Genomic DNA, 24,270 nt, shown 5'->3' with positions numbered 1-24,270 from the left:
TCCTCAAACCAAAGCTATATCAGTTTGTACCTTCATCATTCAGAATGATAGTGAGTAGTTCATCTGTTGGGTGATTGGACTTAACTTCCTAACCTCATTAAGAACGAGTAAATAATCCATCTTTCATAAATACATTGATGTATATTAAGGATCGATGTAGGGAACTGACTATACCAACCAAGAAATAGAGAATGACTGAAGTAGATAGCCTTCACTTTAATACCATCACAGTTCACAAAATGGTTACTAATGTTTTATCATCCACATTTGCAAAAACAATATTTTGACATTTCTAATATTTGAAACACAATATTGCTGGTCTTTTGGGTAGGTATATACATGGAAGCTCGTTGTTAGGTTTATTAAATTTTTACCGGGTATTAGAGTATAAACGAAAGTATTATATAGGTATTAGGATAAGAAGTAAGAGTAATAGGAAATATTATATATCGTAGCGCGTTATCTACGGCAGGTAACCCAGCAGACAACTGTACATATGACTCGACCTGGTTATTTATGAAGAATGTGTCCTCGCGTTTGATTACTTCCATATCATGTCTTAAGCTAAATGGCGTCACACCCTACCCTATGTTAAATCATTGACAAATGGAACAAATTGTCCATTTCAAATTGCTACTGATTGCTATTCGATTAATTTCCAAAAGGTTTTAAAATGAAATAAAACCTGTTGATCACATATGATCGCGAATGCTTGTAAGTGTTAGTAAATAGACAACCCGATTGTGTATACATTGTAATAAATCTGAAAGATATGATATCAATGAAGAAACTTTGGGTTCCTTTCAACACTGGAGAAATAAATTGTGTAATTCAAAACATTGTGAGTGACATGCTAAACTAGAATGATGTCATTTCCATACCCATCCAGAGTACTACAAAACTGACAAAATAATGATTTATAAATATCAAGTTCCTATATACAATGTACTTATATCTTATTTTATGTAGTGACTTATTTCGATTTATTTGATCTAGTTACACAGCTTCCAACTGATAATTCGTTTACTAACCTGAATTCCACTGTCAATGATATTTCTGATTTGTCACCTGATACGTGGTTGACCTGGAATGTTGTTATGTCAATCACGAAACTCTTCTGTTTGTACTTATGCTGTAGTCAAGAAAGTATTATCTACAAATCTTTTCATATATCCACATATTTCGTTTCGAAATACGTTTTACCTCTAACATAAATGTGTTGATAGGCAGCTGTTTTAGAATTATGGAATACAACATGTATTTATGCGGGCCTGGTTTAATTATCAGTCACATTTAACCAATATTCTGAATAGTATGGATTCTGCATTTGCTTAAAATATAAATAATAATAATAAAAAAAAACAAAGTCGATGTTGTCTTATTTCAAACTTATTTTGAGTATAATCCACCGCAATAATAAACTATCAAAGATTTTAATTAAGAACAAAACGTTAATTAAGAGAACAAAGTAAAAGTGAGTTAATTATTTATATGATTACACAGAAAAATATAACATAAATCAGCTTACATACTACACAGAAAACGACTGTGTTACCACAAAAAGTCGCATTTTAAATTATCCATTTAACTGTCTAAGTTCGTTTGTACTACATTTCGAGTATCCTGGCGTTCTAAGTGAGATATAGAGAAATACATGTAGCTTGCAGAAGTACAACAAAGTGATTTTTAGAAGTGGTCCAGCGGTTCGTTCCCTATTAGGGACCTTTCCAAGCCCGAGATGCGATAAGCAGACTTTCAATCAGTCACGATCCTTTCCCGAGCTTTAATGAATTTGAAGGGCCAATGGCAGTCAATCATATTTGACACAAATTATTTCAGCAGCAAAGAGGCACAAACAGGGTACTCAAATAATTTATTTTTCTGACGGAACACAGCTTGACATTTTTTACCCTTTCTTGTAAATTCACACTTGAAAAAGTAACAGGAATAAATTCGCGGAAAAGAATGTTTCTACTTTGAATAGTGAGTATTAATAACATGTCTACAGTATAAACATCAATTCGTTAACAAATATGTTACATTACAAGCTTTCGATAATGCAATGATAATTACTTTTGTTTCCATAGCAACAGTGAAAACTCCGCAACTTTGATTGAAGACGCAGTACCAAAAGTGTTGCATTCCAAACAAAATACCCTCTAAGAGATCCTCTTCTCTGGTCAAATGTGAAAACGACCTTCCCAGATAGATGTGTTTTCACGACCGGTTTTCATGTGTCCATCCATTAAAAGCATAAGCAACCATTTTTCCAGAGACAACTATTTCAGAAATGGTCTTATTATAAGCTCTGGTCATACAATTACCATTCAAAAATTCTTCGAATATAAACAAAACTCAGTGAGGCGAGTAGTAACGCTACGGTCTGTAGATGGAGACGTTTGTTTGGATTGGACGACAATTATTTATCTCCATGAACATAGAACTAACGCAGATAGTAAATTTGCTTAGGTATACTGAAAATGGTTCCTGTAATATTGCTTTCGTGGATGCTATAAAACCACGAAAACGATATAATTAATAGTTTTGTAGTTAATGTAAGTTAAACAATGTTATCTATTCAAGCAGAACCATGACCTGTGTACGTATGTAATATAGGAAATATTACGATAGGGGAGCCAAACCTTTGATTGCTTTGATCATTTTAGCATGGGCTAACAAAGGAAATTAGCAGGGCATAGAAAAAGCTACGATCTTTGTGTAGTACAATTTTATCGTGAGACGTAACACGTTTTCTGTTTCATTAATGTTTATGGACTCATACATGACCTTGATGTATTCCACTTTTCATAATTAGTGGTTAGTCTCAATAAAACACCATGTGATGTCATTACATATCACCCAATCATAATTGTTAATTTTGGTTGTCGGGTATAACTGTATACCACACAACCCTGTCGTTGACACAGCTATGTTTTTCCTGGATCGGACATGTAAAAGTTTTTGAGATACATAAAGCAAAAGAGTTTTTATGCTTGTTTAAATTGTGGTCATCAAAAGTGACTGATTTTGTAAAGCGACATCTTTGATGTGTTGTTATTCATGTATGACGTCTTATTTTCTAGAGTAAAGGTAAACTTAAACATTCTCATTTGTCGCGCTCTAATAGTATTGTCTACTATCGTATCCACCTGTTTTCGCTTGTGAGCAGACACTCTTTCCTGTTAATAATTTGTACCATATTTTGTTATAATTGTGATATACTTGAAATTAGCTAACTCTAGGGTACTTTTTAATTACGGTGTCACGTGTCCCTACTTTTTCTGACACGGAGCGCCACCTGGTGACAATTCTGCACGCGATCTCTTGTTGTGGTGATTTATTTGAAGTTTATACACATAACATTCCGGTACTTACAAGCTTATAGTTTTTACTACATTACAGTTTAACATTTTTCTGGTTTTAATTATTTGCCATGCGCGACCTGTGTCGGATATGTTACATAATTTGTTTTAAATTTAAAACAAACGTTGTACCAACTCTGGTAAACAGAACATTCTTTCTCTAACACTCCATCGTCATTAGGGGCAGGTATAGTGTACAGAGCCAACCTACATCAAAGAAAGCAATTTTCCGGAATTGATTACTTTGCCCCGCCCCCTCTCGTAATTTGCATACTGCATGCTACGTATTATTTCCTTTACGACCGCTAAATCTTTAGCACCGTTCTGTATATTTTTACTCATGCACAATTGTTTACAGATTTTTACAATCACTTACACGTGTGTGCCTCGGCTTTATATTTTGAAAAGCAGATTCTCGCACGTGTAAACAATTAAACTTTGCCTGCACGTGTATGATTATGTCATCAAATGACGCGCGAAGACTTGTGACACCTGCATTTTTCACGGCTATAATAAGTTGTATACTTTTATCTACTCCTGCCTGAAAATTGGGCAGAAAGTAATTATAGAGTCGGAGTTATTACCGGGATTGAATGTCTCCGGAATCGTAAGTGCGCACAGGTTTGATGTTAGGGGATCATTGGCGTTAACGCATGCGTGTCAGAAAACTTCATTTCAGCAACAGGATAGTGTTGAAGTAAACCAGAGGCATACAAATAATTTGGATAAATAACATCTTCGTCTAAAAACCAAAGCGATTTAATACTTTAAAAAGTATTACATATTCCTAGTACCAACACGGTTATTATAGTAAAACTACAACTAAATTGTTATACAGTATTGTTGCGTTCATATCTTTCATTTTTAGTCATAATCGCACCATTTTAATGTAGAAAAACCATTACGCTTTTAAAAGACTTAGTGATTTAAAAATATACAATGGGGAACCTGGATGTTTATTTATTACAAGGCGTTTTCTGTCATAATTTGATAAGCATTATGCTGCAAATAATGAGCCAATTTTACAGCTGCTACATAATAATATCAAATGACTAACTCCATAATTACTCTGAAAAAAAAAAGAATGTAATGGATTGTTTTCTCCAACTACTTGAAAGTAATTTCAGTGCGCCGAACACTATATAACTTTGGTAGAACCCCATGTAATAATTTTGTAACATTAAAGTTACACAAGAAACAATCCGACGGAGTTTAACCTGCTACGTCTTTTCTTGTTTTACCATTTTGTTTTTATTCTTTTTTTGGTTTTGTGACTTCAAATAACAAGGAATAGTGATTTCATTTGCAACTGCTATGATTTAATTTGATTGGAAATCTCAGACATATCTATGCAAAGCATGTGCAGTAGTCATTGTTACTCACTATGCTGAATGTAGAGTGAACGTTCCTCCAAACTCAACACCTAGCCCCTTCCTCTTGGTCGGTGTGTCCCATTGGTTAAGGTGTGTAATGACATCCTTTCAACAAGCTGTCCCTGGATTACAAGGTGGAGGACCTTTTTTGGTTGTCTACAGAATCTCACGGCTTTAATGACCATTATCGGCTGTAGAACGAAATATCCAATAAGCCTAAATCTGTAGAGAACGTTTTCTGATAATGGGAGTTTGAAGAGAGGCTTACTGTTAACACTTGACCTACAACTAGATTATATGTCAGAAATACTTAACATTTCAAAAAACTAGATTTCCTTAAAACACAGTTCTCATGCTATTAGCTTTAAAACAAGTCGAAGTAATAAAACAGAAAATTGGACTCGTCATTTTTCTAATTAGTTCGGTCGTTTCGAAAGAACATAATTAAATCTCTTAAGATTCGTTGCGGGCTCTTGTACAAATAATCCATCGATAAGCACATCTATGAATTTCTAATCAAAAAGTAGTGACGTAACGATAACGTGACAGCAGCCTTTAAACCTGATTTCTTATTGAAATAATTGGAGAGTTGTTTGTTAGCTCATTACAGTCTTCCCACGTATATAGGATTTTACATCGTTTAATTTGCCGTTACGGATTTACTGTTTATTTATCTTAAAGAAAGAAAAATGCTTCAGGTCTTTGATCCCTACATTTGCGATGAGTATTTGGTTACGGACGAGCTGAGGATCCTATATAGCGCCGACTCGAGTCCCTTGTAAATAAACAGTTGATTAATGCACATTAATGTTGGAACACAAGTAAACTGATCTCCCCCAATTAGCGTTCCCGGGGGAAACAGACTAGTACGGTTTGGTTCTGCTAATATATATCAATGAATTCGACAAGTAAACTAAATTACTGGTCATGGTGTACTATATGTCTAAAGGTCAAGAATAGGTAAATAATTAAAAAACAGCAAGGATTGAAAATTAAAATACCTTTAAGTAGCTTTTCAGGAAAACCAAAGCAGTGATAGAAATATTCTTAGTTCATTTTTCTAGAAAAAAAAATCTAGAAAAAAATGAAAATTACTAACAAAGATTTATCTTGAATATTAAAGTTAGAAGAATAGAAAAATAAAAAAAAGAACTATAATTGTATGCAGAAGATACTAATATATAGAAACTTTGTATGCTATGAAATAACATGTACATGTACTTGGGATACATTTGTTTGTTTGTTTGATTAATTAACGTCCTATTAACAGCTATGGTCATGTAAGGACGGCCTCCCATGTATGCGGTGTGTTGCGTGTATGTTGTGCGAGGTGCGTGTTTTGGGAGACTGCGGTAAATTCATGTTATGTCTTCTTGTATAGTTGAACTATTGCCCTTTTAATAGTGCTATATCACTGAAGCATGCCGCCAACATCTATGAGAATGTTTTCTTTCTTTCTGTTTCAATTTGTAACCTCTGATTTTCTTATAGACATTCATACCTATGAGTTTTCAAATGCATACAGATTTGTACATTTTTTATGCCTATCGTTGATATACAGCATTGTTTTGAATTTTGTGAATAATCTGGAGAATAAAACAAATGAAAGAGAATAAAATACAACTTATGTATTATTATACATTTTAATGCATGCATGATAGGTTTTTCTTAAAAGAATAACTAGCTTTATTATGACATGCATATTCTTTAAAGCATACAAAAAACCGCTGTATTTACTAAACAGCTGATTGCTAAAACTAATTAAATACTTCCCATGCTTAGTATATAGGTTTATGATTCCCAATAAAATAAAATCATAGCATTATATATACAATCAAATAAACAAATATAAAAAAGAACAACTTAGATAATTTTATTTTTATTCAGCAAACAAAGTGTCTTGCGGTTAATTTTTTTTAATGCCAGTGATGTATTCATTTTTTATGAGATGATTATTTCAAAGAAAATGCTTTTCAAAATGTATTTACGAAATCTAAATACGTTTTGATTTGTTTTCTTACACAACATCGTTACTAACAATATCACAACTTGAATCTAGTTCCAATAATCGTACTTAAAGGTCCAATGTTATGTACTATGGTGTCGTTTTATATGCACCTTAGTTGTTCAGAATTTGTTTCTTAACGAATATTTTAAATAATATTATTTTGTTGCCTAATCAGTCACATAGATGTTGTAAATTGCGATGACATTGTGATCAAATCGTCTAAGAGTATTTTCCCAACGCCATACAAAGTAAACGGCAGTTTCATAATACGAATATCTGCTGCGTCAGTGATATTTAGGGTCAACTATATTGATAAACAGACACATAATACTTGATAATGTAAACCGTTCGAATAAGAAGGCAAAAATTATTTGATATTTATAGAGATGACTCTTGTTTGGCTTAGAAAGGCTTAACGTCCCATTATATGCTTAGCTAATGTCGGTTCAGGACGGCCTCTCCCTCATGAAATGTGCTGCGTGAATGTAGGATTCAGAAATCATTTATTCCAGTGTCACGATTGTTATTTATAATGTGAGAATACGATTATACTTTGTGTAACAGGTGGGCCACGACTTATTCTCATGATACCATTGGTAATAGCACATATGTCAGGGTAAGTATAAACTGTTTAAGTAGTGGTTTTATCGTGACCTTCAGGGGTCAAATATCGATAGCCGAATCTATCAGGCAACACTTTCAAAGAGGATAAACGCTTGGCAAACCACGAGAGCCCAGATTTGGTTGTAGATTGTTCGTATGTTGGGTTTGGAGACTTTTCCCATGGACTGAGTTGTAAAGCCTCTGGTATAGGATATCTTACGTTGGTAGTATCACATGATAAGTGATGTCCTTATCTCCAACATTTCACCCAACTCGTCATAGCTGCCGTCGTGTTTGAAAATACTACTTTTTGTAAAACTTATTTTCCATAAATTTATGTATTTCTCTCTAAGAACACATTTAAAATAAAGAACTAAAGGTTCGTGTTTTCATTTTTGAAGTTCACTTACAATATAACAGAGATTAGGTTGAAATAACTGATAGTTTCAGCTGAAGTTGACAATGCTTCTGATCGGTAAACAGAAGCTGAAAGTTTTTATCGTATTCCTCCCCATCAAATAAAGCGAAGGATTGACACTGAGTTCTCGATCTCCCGTCAACATTGTTCGTGAGAAAATATAAGTTCTTGTAAATAAAAATCTTAATATCTTCTGTGTCTTTATAGTAACTAGTAACAGCCTCCTTGTCAGAGCGTTTAATTGACCGGTAGGGGGCACCACAAGAAGTGATAAAGGGAAGATAACTGTGTGATATAGAGCGCCACCTGCCGGTAATCAAGACAAGTGGTGTAATGATACGGTGTTAACTGGTAAGAAAATATTTCTGTGAAATTTCACTTTTGAAATAAGGTACAAAAACAATCATCAAAATGCGATGTTTGTTGAAATTGTTTTTAATAATACAGTGATAAATTCCGACTTATTCTTCTAAACACATAAATTGCAAATGAATTTTAAATAGTGATTAAAACTTATCAGATTGTTTGTTTATTAAAATATACTTTTTGAATTACCTAGCTCTTGAATATTCGTTGATTTATGATTTAAACATAAGTATTGTTGCAATGGCACACAGCAAGAGATTAGGCACATGTTATTACAACTTCTCAATGCCTTTTCCCAGAATATACAAATAGCTATTTACACATCTATAGTTAAATGTATAACAGATTCAAATTAACATGCATATTATTACTCGTATAATCACTTTGGACTTATCCAAATTCAAAATCTACACTGATTTTTTCAACATTTTATAAAAATATCCGAGTTAAGGTCTTCGACAAGACGTGCATTTTCTTCACAAAATGTTCAAAATTTTAAGTATTTAAATTATTCATCAGAATATAAAATATTCATTTGAATTTAGAAGGCATTCTAAAAATAGTGAAAGATATTCTCGAATGGATGAATGCCCGAAAGAACAAGTAGGATCAAACGAAAAAGATCATATTTAAGGAACTGCATTTATGCCTGCAAGATATTCAATTTTCGTTTAACTTTACCTACGTCAATTTTGTTGACAATGATTATTTTGTGAAAATACCTGGTAAATGTAAAACTATAACGGTTAAAACGATATATCTTGTTGGTAAGAGAATCCGTAATTAGTTTGTTGCAAGACATTTTAACAGTTACAATGTGTAAGATGTAGAACTGCACAATTTATTGCCCACAGTCCCCTTATCAAGACATTCAGATATATTTCCCCTTTATACTTTTCCGGTTACTTTTCACTTCGTCATAAGTTTTTATTTTGCTTGTGAGAATTATCTTAATTTCTCTCTTCATCTCAGCATAGAATTCACACAACTGCAATATCTCAAATGTTGCTGCGTATGATGCATTGAAACATGCATTTGGATTTTAGTGATATATTAGGTATATATACAAAAACACGTTATAACGAATCATTAGGGACCAACGAAATCACTTCGTTATAAATTACACACATCATCTAGGAGTATGGACGGGGAATAAAAATTATAACATTATAACCATGATTTCGCTCAAAGCATGTTCATTATAAACGTGTTTAATCTCATTATCCGCCTGATATCCAGTGATTTCGCCCGTGTAATATGTTTTGCATATGTCACTAGTGTAATATAACCTGGAGCGATTTTCATCTAATGAAAATCCATTGTGACGTCAGAAAGAAACAATAAAATGACGTCAGGGAAAATGACTTGACGATTACGAGGACCTCGGGACAAAATGGCGGGCTCTGTTGGATAATTGGAATACATTTTGACGTGAAATTCTTTGTAAAGTAGGTTTTGTATTTATATGATAAAAAGTATCTTAAATTTGTGTTCTTTTCATTTGAAATTTTATGAGACTTGTCTCGAAGTTTTAATTTTTGTTCGCTAAGGCTCGCCAAAAAAACAAACAAAAATCAACTACTTCTTAGACTCGTTTCATAAAATCTCATATGAAATGATCATCCATGTAAGATGCTATATTTATTGTAACGCAAATGAGTTATTTTCCCTTTCATATGTCACAACGATATAATGATGATGATACGTTCAAGTTGATTACCATTACACAAAAAGCCAACCAGGGTTTTATTATAGATACACAAAACCTATCATAATTCTGTGACAGGTCGTGCACTGTCGTCTGTTTCCGTACCACCTCGGTGTGGTGTTACATAACGTATAGCTAATTATGACGATGCACGTGCGCGCGTATTTACTCCTAGTGCAATTAGTTAAGACAGTGGACATTATCGGGGGACTGGTTATACAGACCAGGTAAACATAATGGTTATATACGACATACTTATACACAGTTACAGCTAGACTTTCATGTTACTGGGCGGTAAATATATCATAATAGTATAATAACGACGTCTATGTAACGGCTACCAATACGCGTAAATCAACAGTTGTGATTGAAATAGGATGACAGTGTGGCTAAATGTGATAGGTGTCATAATACGCCGAAAACATCCCGACTAAATATCCGTTTTATCGATGAAACTGAGAGTGTTGCCACTGTATTCCGTATTTGCATATTACAGAGTTATCTACTCTTGCGGGTAGGTATTGACTGTGACGTCATGAGTTTACGAGCGTAACGTCATATGTTTCGGAGAAAACGACGTGAATTGCGCTCACAAAATAATGACGTAACAATTGATACCTACCCGCAAGGGAGCTAACTCTGTAATATGCAAAGACAGAATACTACTTTGTTCTAATTTCCTCACTGTATTTGCTTTTGATCACCATTGATTGATCAAGTACGTGGTTTTGTTATGTTAATAGTCATCGGAAAGTTTATTTTTATGACTCCATTTACATAGTTCTATGATTTCAATTTTCGACAAAATTTCAAATTACATATTTGTATTCTGTTAATATTACATTTGGCAAGTTATCATCTTGTGATTTATCCAAAATTGGCATTAATAAGGAGTATGATTAAGATTAAGAAATTTGGAATGAGTAAACCAATTGAAAATATGATATAAGGAATATGTTTACTATATTTGATAAAAGTGCTTTGAAACATAAATTCGAATATCTTAAAGTCATGTTCCTAAATATTTTGTACCTTTAATCTGCAGCACTAATGAAATACAGGCTGGATATTCACGATATTCCTGCGCCTTAAAATACCTGATAAATCTAACTGAAATATTAGAGATCAAGTTATATTTACTCAAGAGATATTCGAATGTCACTGTGTATGATTGACAAAATTGTGATAATTCTACTTACAGGCTAGATATCCCAGAGTATATCGTTTGGTAGATACTATGCTCAACATTCAAGCTCTTCGTAAGCTAATACGAATATTTGGGATCACTTGAATGCTTTACGACATCATTACATAGTAAATTTATCATTCGATAGGGGGCAAAATTATGGGAAATGTTCAATCTTCGTGGGAAAATATAAAAAATGTAGGATAAATGCAATCCTCTTTCTTTTTTCTGCAATCTGTCTAAAGCACTTAAATTCTTATCAACCCAGTAGAACTGTCCCATCACGTTCTTAGGCTGAACAGTCTCCCCCGCTGGTCGAGAAAAACTCTCGCCATCTCCTGCTCTCCACGAGGTGATCCTGTCACTTTGACTTAGCCCCAACACGAATCACTTTCCACCATCATATTCTAGAAAAGACCTCCCCCTCTGAAAAGCCTTCCTATCCTCCCACATAAAGTCAAGCTTTCGCTGCATTAATGATACCAACTGATTTGCCCAAATACATGGATTTTCTCCAACCATTGAAGTCATTTATGTTTGTATTATTTACTTTCCTATCTGGAAACATTTTGAACACGTATCTTGTTTAACATAAGACAGTAAAGTTCCATACTAATTTGAATATAACTATAAAAAGATAACCATACTTCTACCGAAAGAAGAAAAAAAGTTAGAAGCATGCTCCTCGTCTCCGTAGGATTGTAAAGATGGGGTCATTAGCACTTATGTAAAAAAAAACATATGAGTTATTAGTCAATATCAGCGTGTCGTAGAATTGGTTTTTAGGCTTACTTGGCGATAAAATATTTTATGGACAGATATTTTATTATGATATTATATTAAAACGTTTTACTGACCAAGGTAAATAATTCTCAACCACCCCCTTCCCCCAACGAAAGAGAAATATGTTAGCCTTTTTATGGTCGAGACGCTAAAAGATGCTGTAAGAAACTATTGTAGTATTGGTTGGTAAATTAATTAAAGTTAATATATGCTATCATTACTGACCGAAGAGAAGTATTTTCGCAAAACGAATTGTCGAAACATTTGTTGAGACAGTAAAAAAAAAGCAGGATTAGCTTAAAAATGGCAGCTTCTTGCAAATCATTCCTTTATTCTAGCAGTCCAATACCCTGTTCAGATATCTGTCTTAGTTCAGCGGCATTATATCAAATGGTTCAAGATGGATTTCACCTAGCTTTTCTTGTGTTTCTATGTACCTGAAGATGGCCAAGAGGCCGAAAATTTGTAAAAGAGACATCTATAGTGTTTGAATTATATATATGTATTCTCCTCTGGAGGACTAGTATTTGAAAACAATATTTTGTTAAAGATGCTCCACCGCCGACAGAGCATAAATGATATTCATCATTCGAACAATAATTTGTGTTTAATCGTGTATATATATGCCTAATTAACACAAAAAATAATATAAAATAATTTATTTTGCCTTTGGTGCATGCGCAATCAGTACTTCATTTCATATAGAATATAGTGCCACGGATTTTTTTCGGGATGCAATTAATTATTTTTCATATTTTTAACTTGAAGTAAAATTAGAAGCTCAAACTTTTCAATGGTGGTAATGGTGTCAAGTAAGTAACTTTTGTAACTGAAGAAAAATACTAAATCGTCTGCTCCTGTTTTTGATAGTGAAAAAATACCATTTGTCAGCGGTGGAGCATCTTTAAAGTCCTGTTTTGGTGAAAATTCTTGAACAAAAGTATGGGTTTTTCTTCATAGGTCAAATCGTATATCCTCTGGATCAAGTCTTCTATCGAAAGTGCATTTTTGATGTTTTGTATTGGTACGCTCATGATGCTGATATAATAATAACATACATCAATTCTTGTAAATATGCAAAGCAACAATGCTCATTACTTCGGTAAGTCTTCCTTATATTACAGTGCACAATATGTTTATATTAGCCCTCATACCTTTAACTGTATGATAAAATAAGAAAAGAATAAATTAAATTTGAAGACTGCCGACATAATTTAGCCCAGGAACTTTATCTTTCTTAAACCTTCAAATGGAATAATATTCCTCACGAGATGTAAGGCATTCTGGTTTGTCGATGACATTCGTCACAAAATCTAGGTTATCCGTCAGTGTGTTTGCTGTTTTTACAGAACTTATTGTCTTAACAGAAATACAGTGAATAACATTTGAAAGTTCGTTTTAGTCTAATCAGTATATGAAGATATGTATATTAAATAATAGAATACATTCTCACCCCATAAACAGACATATCTAGAATGTTTATTAAAACCATGAAGATTACCCGACACAAGACCATGGCGCCTAAATCTCGTTCTGGGTGATACTACTGCTGATAGCTAAGACAGCGGATTACGTTTCGTCAATCTAAGCATTATAATATCATTAACATGGATTCTCGTTTTCACTGGTCCATCGCAAAACTAACATTCTTAGAAATAATAACAAAATTACGTGTTTGGAAATGAATTTGAAACCGTTAAATTTTACGAGGGATTCAACACATCGGGAAACAAAGAAGAAATGCGATGTCGGGAAAGCTGACAAACTGTATGAATCGATAACATGGCTTGAATGTGAGCCTATAACCAGAGTCATAAGTTTACTTTATTAGATTAACGTCCTCTTAACAGCCAGGTCATAAAAAGACAGCCTTTAATGTGTTGCTGTGTGTAAATGTCTATTTTGGGATGCTGCGGTATGTTCGTGATGTGTGTTCTTGTCATAGTAGAACTGTTGCCCTTCTTGCAGTGCTATCACACTGAAACATGCCGCTGAAAACACAACGCATGCAAACCCCACCTAGTCACATTATACTGACAATGAACGAAGCAGTCGTCCCACTCCCTTTATACTGAACGCTAAGCAGAAGCAGAAACCATCACTTTTATAGACTATAAATTGAGTCGCTTAGGGGGCAAAACTCATAGCTTTCTTCAAAAGGTCGAGCTTTCAACTGAATGCCAAAAGTGATGCGTAAGGAAGAATAAAGTAAGTTTTAAAACATCCTAAATTTAGTCTCCTTTTAAGATTATGAAATAATTGCAGCAGGTACAATTCTAACATCCTACCTGCAGGACAGAACATGCTCAGAAACTGTTTGAAACTATTATAGTCTTTGATATTGTTTTTGATTAATTACATCCACCAGCCAGGGTCATGTAAGGACGGCATCCCATGTATGAGGTGTTCAGCGTGTATGTAGTGTGCAGTGCGTGTTTTGGGAGGCTGCAGTGTATTCGTGTTGTGTCTTCTTGCATAGTGGAACTCTTACTCTTTTTATAGTTCTATATCAATGAAGCATGATGCCGAAGACACTAAGCAAAACACCCCACCCGGTCACTTTATACTGACAACGGGCGAACTAATCGTCCTACTCCCTGTATGCTGAGCGCTAAGCAGGAGCAATGACTACCACTTTTAAAGACTTTGGTATGTCTCTGCAAGGGGGCAAAACCCAGAGGCTAACCCACAAGGTCGAACGAGACGCCCAAATTGAGTCGGTGCCAAGGGAGACGTTCAGAAGAAGAAAGTTCGTTAGGAATATAGAAAACATAATATCCTAAATTTAGTCGCCTTTCATCATGCAATATGGGCAGCAGGTACAATTTGCTCTACACGGATTTGAAGTGAACCCCATCTGGTAGTTTAAGTTTAACAAATACGATCACGGCATGTTAGGAAATAAATGTAACATATCAGATAGCAGATTATAACATAACATCTCCTGAAAATGTCTTTGTCAAACTCGTCATTATTTCATAAATTGAATATTGATGAATTTTTCACCATATTTGCTTGCTTCTTGTTATTTAAAATTTCTTGTGTTTTCAGATAGGTATGACTTTCAGTTACAGTATTTTGGTCATAAACAAAAAAAAGGACGCATCATAATTTGGTTTTGAAAAAGGTATGACATTAAGAAACAATAAATTAAAGAAAATAAACAAAAACCAGGTCTTTGATAATGCTTCAATGATATCGAAATTTTACGAATAACGTTAAGAAAACTCTTGGAATAATTGAAAGAAATTTGGTGAACCCCAACAATCATGAATTGAAGCGGATCACGGATGGCTAAAATTTCAGTTAGTGGTTTTTGATATCTAAATAATTGTTGTTTCTCCAGTAGGTTTTTTTTATTTCTTCGGATAAACGTAACGTGTAACGACCTGGTAATATTTCAATCTGGCTTGTAACGATTGTATACTTCATCAGCCAAATAAGGAAACAAATAGTGTTGCCGTTTGCACCTTCGCGTATTAATAACTAAAAGACCAGCGTAACGATTTCATAAAAAAGAGTCCATCAGATCATCTATATGTCATAGTGATATCTATGGATTTATTTGAAGAGAATGTTTTTGTTGTGGGGTATAACACAAAAATCTGTGTTCCCTCATCATAGTCCGCTTCGCGGTTTACTTTGATATATATGTTACACAGCCATACCACAAAAATCTATCCAGATTTATCCTTAACTTGTCTACTTATTTACATTATATTGAATTCTGTATCTCAATGGTCTAATGGTAGTGCTGAAAACATTATCTTAATATAACGACAGTATTTTGTAATACTTTAACGATATGATCAATTACAATCTTTAGCCCGAAAAATTAAAGAAAAAATACACAAAATAGTAATAAAAATAAGAAACTATCCCAATACAGTCACCAGTAACAAGGATCTTCACCATTTTAACACTGGTTGATGTCCCGCAGTGTTCGGACAGACAGTACCCACAAACAGACGCCGAATTCCTGGCGACATCTGATGCATCCAATAATTATCTTCACCCCGGCATATTTTCTTAATTATAATGCATTAATTATCGCGCACGTTTAATTAAATCATGTGACATTTTTATGCTGCTAATAAAAGTAAAAATCTGTAAGATATATGCAGATTATCTATCGTGAAGTGAAGATGGTAGCTTGTCATTCCTCGCGAGCTTCTTAATTAAGGAACATGCCGAGAACGAAGTAATTAATAAAGCCGAGATAGTATAAGATACAGAGTTACAACGAGACAGCATGGACTCATCACATTATTTCTTTTAAATTTAAATACATTTTAACTGATTCTTTAAGAATCCTGGGGTTTGTGAAGTAAATAAAGCTGGGAAACTTAAAAGTGAACGCAGTATACACAGTTTCTCATTATAAACTTAAAAGCGAGGATTTGGAAGATATTTCTACACTTTTTGTCAAAATTGTTTCTTTGAATACATTGTAAGTTCATACTAATGGTATATCCATCGTTCCCAGTTATACATACACATAAGGAAGTATCTGTAAGCAGCAATGCAGGGCAATGGTTTGCAATGCCTTATTGTCATTAATCATTCCGCCGTGTGAATTACTTCAATAATATGCGATATCTTTAATTATTCGTCACACAGTGCGATGTAGACGTTGTGTGATCCAGTTTTTTATGGTACGTGATCGTGTGTCACAAGAACTGTATACGTAGGGGTGACAATTAAACTGATCTTTCGTCATACACGATATTAGCGTAATTGACTGACGTCACAATATAAGTCTCGCTGTGAGTGAAACTGCGGCGGGAATAGCCAATTACGGCTGATTAGTCCTTAGCGTTAATTAGTAAACCTAATGAAAGCGAGGGTAGGGGGCTTGTATAACGACTTGGAGGGTACAAGCATACTTGACCCTGTAGTCGGTGTAAACAGTTGTGAAAGTTTCGCCGTAAACATGCGCAGAATCTAAATGGCTTCACTTATAACAAATCAACAAGCAATCTACATTACAAGTACTCTCCGATCTGAATTTTGTGCTTGACAAACCTCTTCCACAGGTCCTCGAACTGGTATATCTCAATCTTTTCTCCAACTGTTCCACATTAAATTGGTATCGACATACCCATTTCTCTGACTTTCTTTGTAATTACATAACGTGTTTAGCCATTGTGGAAGTAAATATATTTCTTTTTGAATGCTACCTTCTTGTTTTATTACTTGTTGAAGTACTGCACCTGATTCAGGTTATGTAGGATCACACGGTAAAATAGGAAGCCTAAAGGGAGAGAAAGTGTAACAGGATTGTCGTGGATATTCGGACTTAAGGAAAAATCCAAAATAATCTGACTATTCATGGGACACCGGTGTGGCTTCCATATTGAAAAAAGTTCGATCATCGGTACATACTATACAATGCTCTTTGGCGTTTATACACTTCAGGTTATGATATTTCGAATGTCTTGATGACTGGACCAGTATATATAAGCGTCGATGAGTTGCGACTTTCATTTAATGACGTCTCCATCTCTGTTGCTTTTGATCTTTAAGCCATGTTAATCCCCCGTAAATATCTGTTTCTATATTCTCCGTTCTTGATCAACTGTTCCAAAATGTTGCATTACGAATTAGTTACCTGTGATATCCCCGGCCTCTTTGTCAATTTAGAGTATACAGTAACAGTTACAGTTAGTAGTGAGAATTCAGTGATGATAACGATTTTGTTTTGTTTCTCTGGTCTTTTGAGATCGATATTTTTGTTAGTTATGAATAGAGTCATCTTACCCCTTTATTTCACTTTCTCACTGAATCTTACTGACAAATGTCCAACAAGGTCACATTACACTGAAAACGTACTTGACCTATTTTAGATTGGTGCTGACATAATGTCGCTATTTACTTATTTATTTCCAATGCAACAGACCATTAGGGCCCACTAACAAAATATATACAAATAAACAACATACAGTGCAATATGCATTATTAAAGAAAAGCACAGATTAGTTGATAAAAAGTCTAGTATATTATACTTGAAAATGTAAAAAAAAATGCTAAAACGGGCTTTCAATGGTACAAGATGTAATCAAAACAATATTAATATCACAGTCAGATGCACAGTCTCAAACAGACAATGAGAAATGGTATCATCTACACGTATTATTAATTTTAGTTTGAAACGATTTAATATACAGAAATATGAACAGTATCTTGATACATATATAGAAATTTGCACCAGGTTGATCATTATTGTGCTTTTAATTTAAAGTAAAATGTTATAATTTTATCCAAAAGGAAAGGCACTTTTGATCACATTGCTGCAAGAAACTGCTGTTATTTAACACTTCAACGAAAGGCTTGACATCATACTCATACACAAACATCACCGTTATGTAAAAATGCAGTTAATGTTACATTGACGATAAGAATTGTCCAGGGCAAAGTTAGGAGATTTGGCGAGTAATCTCCCTGATAATGATGGCGTCACTTGGTCGGTCGGTCTCTCTTCTCTCTCGGGATTTGATGTGATACCTATAAGTTTGTAGTCATAATACAGAGTCGGGCCATTTAACATGGCGGTTCGCTTTAATTCCAATCAACCCAGAGCTCTGTTTGACACTGCAAACAATGTCAGAAATTCGAAAGTTCATTAGATTGAGTTTAACGACCCGCGGAGAATTGTGACGGGCCCGATCCGTATTGGTATGTGTTGTATGTTTGTAGTGTACCGTAAAATCACATAACGCTACTGATTTGTCTAAATACTCCAGCTCTCACCAGAAAAGTGACATGTTTTGGCATGAGGGATTTTATTGGAGGAATTCTATATTTAGATCTACTAAGTCATAATGGAGTTTGAGGCATTATAGCACGTGAACGGAATAGTGTTGATGATCACGTATCGAAATATTATCATCTCAGTCCTATTACTTTCATTGCTTAGTACGACAGAAAAGTCATTTAACGTTACGCAATAAGGCTATAAACTTCTTATAGAATAGTTACAAAGATTTATCAAGAATGGGATTTACGTTGAACCGATTGAACTATATAAATGCAAATATCCTAAAATGAACTTTTCTATGAAATCGAAAATCTATCAAATTGTGGAATAAACTAACTTTGCCTACTAAAATATTTCAACAAGATATATAAATATAATATATAATATTTAAATTGACAGGTCACTATGTACTAAAACTCCAAGATAGCGTCAATCAGAATTAGTCCCCCAACAGTTGTATACCTCATATATGGAAAATTCGCTTTGGTTGTTTATTTTTATATCTTTTTATTATATGTTTTAGAAAATTACTGCTGATAGTCGTTATATCGATATAGATCAATTCAGAGGCAACAACAATACCAAAGAAGGGAGGGAATAACTTTCAATATTCATTAAACATTGGCAATCTATTTGGTTTATCCGACTTGGGTCAAGTCACGATTGGCAACGATATGAAGGATTCACTAGGCATAATAAGCGTATAATTGTCTTTCGAAGTTGCGAAAAATATTTCTTCAACGATCATTTTAATGTTACAAACGTTTGATCGTTGGCCACGTACAAATATATATCTGACATAGCAATATATTGCATGTGTTCGTTAATATCATTGCAAACATAATTATTTCAAATTTGCGTGCAAAAAGCGCGTGAACACCATTGATATAGCATACATCGAAATATAACACTATGGACTATTTTCAAGTTTAAACCACGATTTAGCTTTTTGTACCATTCATAAAGATAACTTTATCCGTTAGTAGATATTTTGATGTTTTAATACGGCTATTACATTACCGTTACGTAATGTATTGAACATATACACAGCGCCCTCTATACGTTTATGACTCGTTAAATTCGGGATATCAGAGGAGATAACCCTTATAAGATAAGACAGTGTTCCTTGGCAGGACGCATCACTTCCTCGCTAAATCATCACCATTTCTGTTACCCCGCCAAAATAGAGCAAGCTTGAAATGATACTCTGCATGTAATGTTCTGTATTGTTTAACTACACAATAATTCTCAAAGATGCAAGTGATATATATTCGGCTACATAAGCATGAATATGAAAAAGTACAAAACACGTTTAACCTTTTTACCTGTAAGCATGAATGACATATCATGAAAAGCTAACCATACGGGGTTAAAAGAAGTCTCGTCGCGGACGTTATTTCAGCAATCGGACGAGATTAGAACTTGTTGCCTCATCACATGATAGAAAGACAGGGTTATCTGATAAAGCAAATAGATTCCTAATAGGCCCAATGAGATATATCTGTATAACGTTCGTTACCTCCATGGTAAGGAGCGTTTGTTGAAGTGGTGCGGAACTTTACATCTGAATCACTCAACGTCTCTATAAAAGGGAGCCCGGGTCTATGGTAAAGAGCACATAGAGCATAAGAACTTCTTCAAACTGTATTCGTCAGTGTCGATGATAATATTGACGGTAGGTATTTAAGGGATTTAACTGATTATCAGATATTGAAAAAATATAATTAAATATGAAAAATATATTAATAATGATCAAAGATTATCATGTAAATCTAAAATATATTATTTCATGTAGTGGAATGTAAAACAAACTTCCAAAGTTGACTTTAACAAATCATATACCCGGTATGTATTATTAAAGTGTATTTTGTAAAACCGTGTCAAATTTATTAATTTCGTCTTTTATTCTAACAAATTACTGCTATTAAATGATTGTTTTTTCAAAGAATTGTTAATTTGGTTGAATATGCTTATATATTAACAGGTAAGATAATCCAAGAGTCTCCTCACAACATACCACATACAGGGTAGGCCGTCCTTACCTGACCCTGACTGTTAATAGGGCGTTAATATAACACAACAAACCAATCGTATGCAGTATGTTACATCGGATACTACCATCATGTGTTTTTCTGAATCTTTGCATTCTTTTTATTTATTTAATGGGTTTTATGTAAGTATTCGACAAAAAATATCATCCTGCTTACGAACTTAACTGTCTATGGAATTATTAACCCCTTTTATAGCGCTATCCCACTGAAATATGCTGTCAAAATTGAAATAGATATCGAACAGCATAATCATCCATTGAGGTGACAGCAGGCAAACTCATGCTCTTCGTACGATCGTCATGCAGAACGCTAAGCAGGAATAGAAACCCAGCTAAGAATCTAAATTTAGTCGCCTTTTACGATCATGCAAGAAGAGTAACGCTCTACCTACTGTATGGGAACTTACGCCACTGTGTATTAGCTAGTCGAAACAGGTATTATATATACACTAACATGCTTTAAACAATGATATTGAATAAATATTATGTGATTGGTCAGAATATCACATGAAATAATAAGTTTTCTATTAAATTAAAAATATTTTTTTTCCTAATCACTCATAACTTCATAACATTGTGCTGAAGAAAATATCCATACCAAAAGTTATTCCATGTATTCATTACATCTGTATCTGCTATCTAAAAACCACCATTTGAGTCATTAATTATGAATTATAAAAAATGGCATTTTGTATGGAAAGGTAAATGCATTTTTGTGTCATTGTTGTTTCTGATAAAATTAATAATATAAATGTTATAACCAGTGGTTAAAAATCTGGCTGAAAGGACTAGCCGGATGTTTTCTTATAGAAAGAACAGGGCGCGAGACAGGTGCATGTGTACTAAGAATGGTCCTTGAAATAATACAGACACTTTCCCCAACATATATGAGAAACGTTCTGGAAACTAAACGACATTAATAAAACCGCTCACTCGGAAACCCTCACTTCCGGTTTTTTATTTTTATTATGCACCTATATGTTTGTTGCAGTTCAGCAAGAGCAATAAACATGGTAGTCTGTGTAAATAGCCGAGGATGCCGCACGCGGTTTATTTACGTTTTAGCCAAACAGTGAAACTTGTCCTGGGACTCTGTCGGACTCATGTAAAATATATTTATATACAACACTACTTCTTTTAATGACAGATGACGTCATCGACATAGCTTCAACATGATTCGCGGTATCCTCGAGTAAACGAAACCCTAAGTTTATAATTTGTTTAGTTATTCTGACCACCACGGTCGTGGTAAGAAACACTGACCACCAGAGTCGTGGTAAAAACACTGACCACAAAGGTCGTGCTAAGCAATACTGACCACCAAGGTCTTGGTAAGCAACATTACCCCCCCCCCCCCCCCCCCCCAAGGTCTTGGTAAGCAACATTGACCACCAAGGTCTTGGTAAGCAACATTAACCACCAAGGTCATTGTATAATAATGATATTGACACTGGAGTTTTTGTTCTGAAAAAGCACACAAAACAACCTTATTCTAAAGGGCGGCGAAAATTACAAAATAACATCAGTGGTATAGGAAAATATTTTTGTCATAGTGGCCACCTGCCAAACGACCCCAAAAGCAGGGCTGGAACATGCCAGGATTATGTCAGGATTATTTTCATCGTGGATTTCAGAAAGACCCGAAAACCCGAAAAATAACAATAATTGGTCAGGACCATGTCGCGATCATTTCAGGCAAGGTTTCAGCTCAATCTCACTGGTGGAATTTTAAAATGTGAAACGTGTACTGACGATAGATCATCTTGACTCATCAGGTCAGATGACCTAAAAGTAGGTTTATTTAATCCTAAGATAGATCTATAAAGTAATTTGACCATTAAAAGGGCAATTTGAAATTTTGGCCTGTTTAATTGTTAAAACACAGTCAGAAACTGGATTTAATATAATCATTCAACCAATAGTATACTTGATTTTTATAAAAAAACAAAAAAAACAAAAAAAAACCTGGACATTTTATCTTAAATGATTACACATCAAATAATGCGATATGACACCATTGTTTATCTTATTTGGCATACGACATACGGATGGCATTGATGTTAGCGGTCTTACTCAGTTTGGTTGACGAGCTTCTCAAAAAAAACACATTTCTACCCGGCACATGACCCATTTAGCACTTGAAACCGAGGTATACTACAAGAGAAGGAATGGGCATTGCCTGTTAGATAGTTAAATACTGGTTCACAGCCGACATAATTCTGCCTGTTGCTAGAGTCCATCATTACGGCCTGTATGACCACTATACACACGTTTTTATAAACGGAGTGACCACTTAAGTGACCATTTAAGAACTGACCCCTGTGCTATTTCAGTTCCGTCATAAATGTAGAATCTGGTAACGTCATTATTGGTAGATATGAGAACAGTTTTGTATGTTGAGCTCGGCACTGTTATTATAATGAACAGTTGACCTCGTCAATTCATCATGTGATCTTTGATTTGTGAGAGTTTGACAGACGACAGAGGCGCCCCTGTGCGGATAGAGTTAGATTAATCAGAGATAAGAACGACTACTCTTACTCGACCCACTGCCGTGTTGGAGTGCTTCCTTCCTGCATACATATAGACTTCTTTTGCGGGAGAACTCTCACCTCCTTAAAGACCACATTGAAGACTTTAGAAGATTGAAGTGACATTATAATTGATTGAAGTGGATAATGCATAGTGCAGAGTATCAAGTCATATCAACTTTTGGGCCGATGTGTTTTCCGGTTGCAGACTCAAGTAAGCCGGAAGGTCTGCTTGGTGGAAAATTAATCATTATTTAAATGTGACATCTTTTATATTTATGGTAAAGCAAGTCATATGCTGCACTATTATTGGTATTTAACAATTAAATGATTGTTTTATTGCAATTATTGAACATATGGGACAAGGAAGTAATTCCAACCGTGTAGACAAAACGAGATTGTCAAATTTTCGAGGCCCTTTATCAAGACATACAAAACGAACACGATTACATGATAGGAACATATACATACGATCTGGGTCATCAATTTATTAACATTTTTATCTATTCACAGTAAAACATTTTAAAATGGGAGTGTACACCTGAATTCCCTGCTTCGACCATTTAATCTGAACAACAAAGATCAGTGTGATAAAAATAGTCCATATAAATAATTTAAAAAGACAACAAAAACGTAATTTTTACAACAAGTTTTCAATTAATATCCCAGACTTTTTTATATACTGGTTCATTTAACGACAGTGTCAATTTTCACGCACGGACTAACTTGGTGAAAATAAACAGGACCCCAATGAATGTCTATGGAAATTAATACACCAGGTCTAGGTGCACTTATTCACTTCTGATTACCAACTAAACTATGGCAAAATGTAAATATAAGAGTTTCAACCAACACTTTGAATTTTCTGCTCCGAATGTTTTTAACTACTTGATAGTCTTATGAACTTCCTATATAAAATTAAACCTTAGGTTATCTGACTGGAAGATATTTTATTTTATTCAATATATCCTTATAAATATGAATGAAATATCAAAAAAATGTACATACACTTTTTTACCATCAAATTACAGTTAATAGATTTATAGAGTTAATGAAGTATCGCCAACCATTTCCTCAAAAATATCCCCGATTTCAAAGACCATTCTACCGTCTGTCATCACGCAA

Source organism: Argopecten irradians, chromosome 2 (assembly GCF_041381155.1).
Source record: "Argopecten irradians isolate NY chromosome 2, Ai_NY, whole genome shotgun sequence".
Lineage (NCBI taxonomy): Eukaryota > Metazoa > Mollusca > Bivalvia > Pectinida > Pectinidae > Argopecten > Argopecten irradians.
This window is presented reverse-complemented; position numbering follows the sequence as displayed.